Raw genomic sequence first — 3,539 nt, forward strand, 5'->3', positions numbered from 1 at the left:
TTAAGGTGTGTGAACTCCAACTCTATCTCTACACTGACTGCTGAGATACCGTGCGTTACTCTCTTATTGGTTACTATAAATCATGTGATCTTCCTTAACAAATATTATTCTTAAGGGTACATTACACACTAAGTAAAACTACAATTACTACAGATAAAAGCTTCCTCCAAATAAAATTTCCTCCAAATAAAAGGCATGGCTATGGGTATCTGCATGGGTCCCAGCTATGCCTTTCTCTTTGTGGGATACGTGGAACATTCCTTGTTCCAGTCCTCCTCAGGCCCCCTCCCACAAGTCTTCTTTCGGTACATCAATGACTGTTTTGGTGCCACTTCATGCTCTCGTCTGGACCTGGAAATATTTATCAATTTTGCTTCCAATTTCCACCCTTCCATCACTTTCACATGGTCTATCTCCGACATTTCCCTTCCATTCCTTGACTTCTCTGTCTCAATTTCTGATGATAGACTGTCCACCAATATTCATTCAAGCATTACAAGCCCACGGACTCCCACAGCTATCTTGACGACAGCTCCTCATCTCCTGCTTCCTGTAAGGATTCCATCCCATTCTCTCAGTTCCTTCGCCTCCATCGCATCCGTTCCAATGATGCCACTTTTCAAAACGCCGTTTCTGACATGTCTTCCTTCTTCCTTAACTGAGCTTTCCCACCCACTGTGGTTGACAGGGCCCTTAACCGTGTTTGACCCATCTCCCACGCCTCCGCCCTCACACCTTCCTCTCCCTCCCAGAACCATGATACGGTCCCCCTTGTCTTCACTTTTCACTGTACCAGCCTCCTCATTCAAAGGATCATCCTCCGCCATTTCTGCCAACTCCAGCATGATGCCACCACCAAACACATCTTCCATCACCCCCCACCCCCAGTAGGCATTCCGTTGGGGCCATTCCCTCTGGGACACCCTGGACTACTCCTCCATCACCCCCAACACCTCATCCCCATCCCACGGCACCTTCCCATGCAATCACAGAAGGTGCAACATCTGCCCTTTTACCTCCTCCCTCCTCACTGTCCAAGGGCCTAAGCACTCCTTTCAGGTGAAGTAACGCTTCACTTGCACCTCCTTCAATTTGATCTAGGCATTTGTTGCTCCCGATGCGGTCTCCTCTACATTGGAGAGACCAAATGCAGACTGGGTGACCGCTTAACGGAACAACGTCGGTCTGTCCGCAAGCATGACCCAGACCTTCCTGTCACTCGCCATTTCAACACACCATCCTGTTCTCATGCCCACATGTCCATCTTTGGCCTGCTGAAATGTTCCAGTGAAGTCCAACACAAAGTGGAAGAACAGCACCTCATCTTCCGATCAGACACTAACATTGAGTTCAACAACTTCAGACCACGAACTCTCTCCCCTATCCTCACCCCTTTTTAATTGCTTTTTTCAATATTCAATTTAATTTTTATTTATTATTTTTTATTATTTACTTATTTTTTATCCACTTATTTTATCTTTATTTATTTTCATTTTTATTCATTTATTCATTGTTTTATCCCCACCTTTTATACTATTTTCAATCTTTTTTCCTCACCACCATCCCCTCCCCCCACCCCCAAGTGCCATCTGTCACTTGTTCATGTTGTTCTTTTCAGAATACTTACCCTTGTCCTGCTATTATCACATACTGTTTTCTTACCTTAAAGCCACCTTCAACACCTCCTTTAGCCCTTACCACTACCATTAATACCCCCTTTGTCCTTTTATTCATGACATCTTTGTCAATCTCTCCCTTGCCCCCACTGGCCTTCCATCCAGCTTCACCTGCTCGACCACCCCCGTCTCCCCCCGCACCCCCCCCCCCAAACAGCATAAATTTCATCACATTTTTACTTCTCTTTAGCTCTGAAGAAGGGTCATACGGACTTGAAACATTAATACCGTTTTTCTCTCCACAGATGCTGTTAAACCTGCTGAGTTTTTCCAGCATTTTCTGTTTTTGTTTCATAATTACTAAAGTATGGCTTACGGAGACCCAACTGGAAAAACAGGGAAACATGTTTTATTTCATTACCCTCACAGAAGAGAAATCTCTGTGAGCCATCCAATCATGAAGCTGCAGTAGTAATAAAAATTAGCAGAGGAGAAATCCAATTAAGGAAACAGATGAGAGATAAGTATCTCCAGGAGCTGTCTCATCAGGAGAATGTTACTAGGATTCCAGTCAGAGTTAGTACTAACTCAGATATAAGCATTCCAATCTCCAAAGTCCTGTCAGGAAGTAAGTAAAAATAGTTAGAAATAATATTTCTATATTGCCAGCACATGACTATTAGATATGACAGTTTGTTTGTCTAGCATATCCTTTGTTGGTTTCAGGAAAGCATTTAAATCATTGAAGAAAAGCACAGAAGCTTGTGTCAAAAGAGATATTTATCTATGAAATGTTAAAAGTTTCACTGATATTTAACTCATGTTAACAATGTTTAGGTTTTGGACAAAAACAAATGTTTATCTATATGTATTACAAAACTCAACTAAAGACTGTATGCACCAGATTTCAGTTCGAATTAGCAATAATCTGCTTAGGAACAAAAGGATTATGTCATGCTGTCAAACTGGGATAAGTCACCAATAAAAATGAATTAATATCTTACACATCAATTTTATTTACATTACCAAGAATTAAGAAATAGGTAATGTCAGTGTATAGGAAAATCATTTAATATTAGGAACAAAGAGGCAATCACACTTTGAAGCTTAAACCTCATTATATAATAACAAGCTCTAGCAGCTGCTAGATTTTTCCAAAAGCACTAATCATAGCAAGCAACTGGATAGTGTACAGTTTTATATACTTCTGCTAGCTTCCTATAACAGTTCAAGATAATGTATCACAGAGCAATATCAGGATATAGCAAAGCTTGCAAGTTCATATGTTCTGGATAAAAACAAAAAAACTGCGGATGCTGGAAATCCAAAACAAAAACAGAAAAACAAAAATGTTCTGGATATATTTTTAGGACATAGCATTCAATAAGCTAATTAACTCTTTTATTATTCTTTGATTTAGCTTTTCTATTAACCAGTCTATGTTGAATCAGTTAATAGCAAATATCCAAAATCTTCTAGAGTGCATTATGAGGTAATATAGATTGATTTTGGTAGGGTAATTGTTTCTTTGCTCCTAATGTTAATTGCCTATCCAAGTGCTAAAGTATTGTGTATTTTTTCAGTTTTAATGCTACAACCAATAAGGGGAGATAAATATTAAAAGGCCTTCATTAAATAAACATTACTGGAAATATGATAGCGCAAGATAGTGCAGAAATATATATATAGAATGAGAGATGACCTTATTGAAGCATATAAGATCCTGAGAGGACTTGATAGGGTGGAAAAAAAAACAAAAACAGAATTACCTGGAAAAACTCAGCAGGTCTGGCCGCATCGGCGGAGAAGAAAAGACCAAGAAGGGTCATGAGGACTCGAAACGTCAACTCTTTTATTCTCCGCCGATGCTGCCAGACCTGCTGAGTTTTTCCAGGTAATTCTGTTTTTGTTTTGGATTTCCAG

Source organism: Carcharodon carcharias, chromosome 16 (genome assembly GCF_017639515.1).
Source record: "Carcharodon carcharias isolate sCarCar2 chromosome 16, sCarCar2.pri, whole genome shotgun sequence".
In the NCBI taxonomy this organism is placed as follows: Eukaryota; Metazoa; Chordata; class Chondrichthyes; order Lamniformes; family Lamnidae; genus Carcharodon; species Carcharodon carcharias.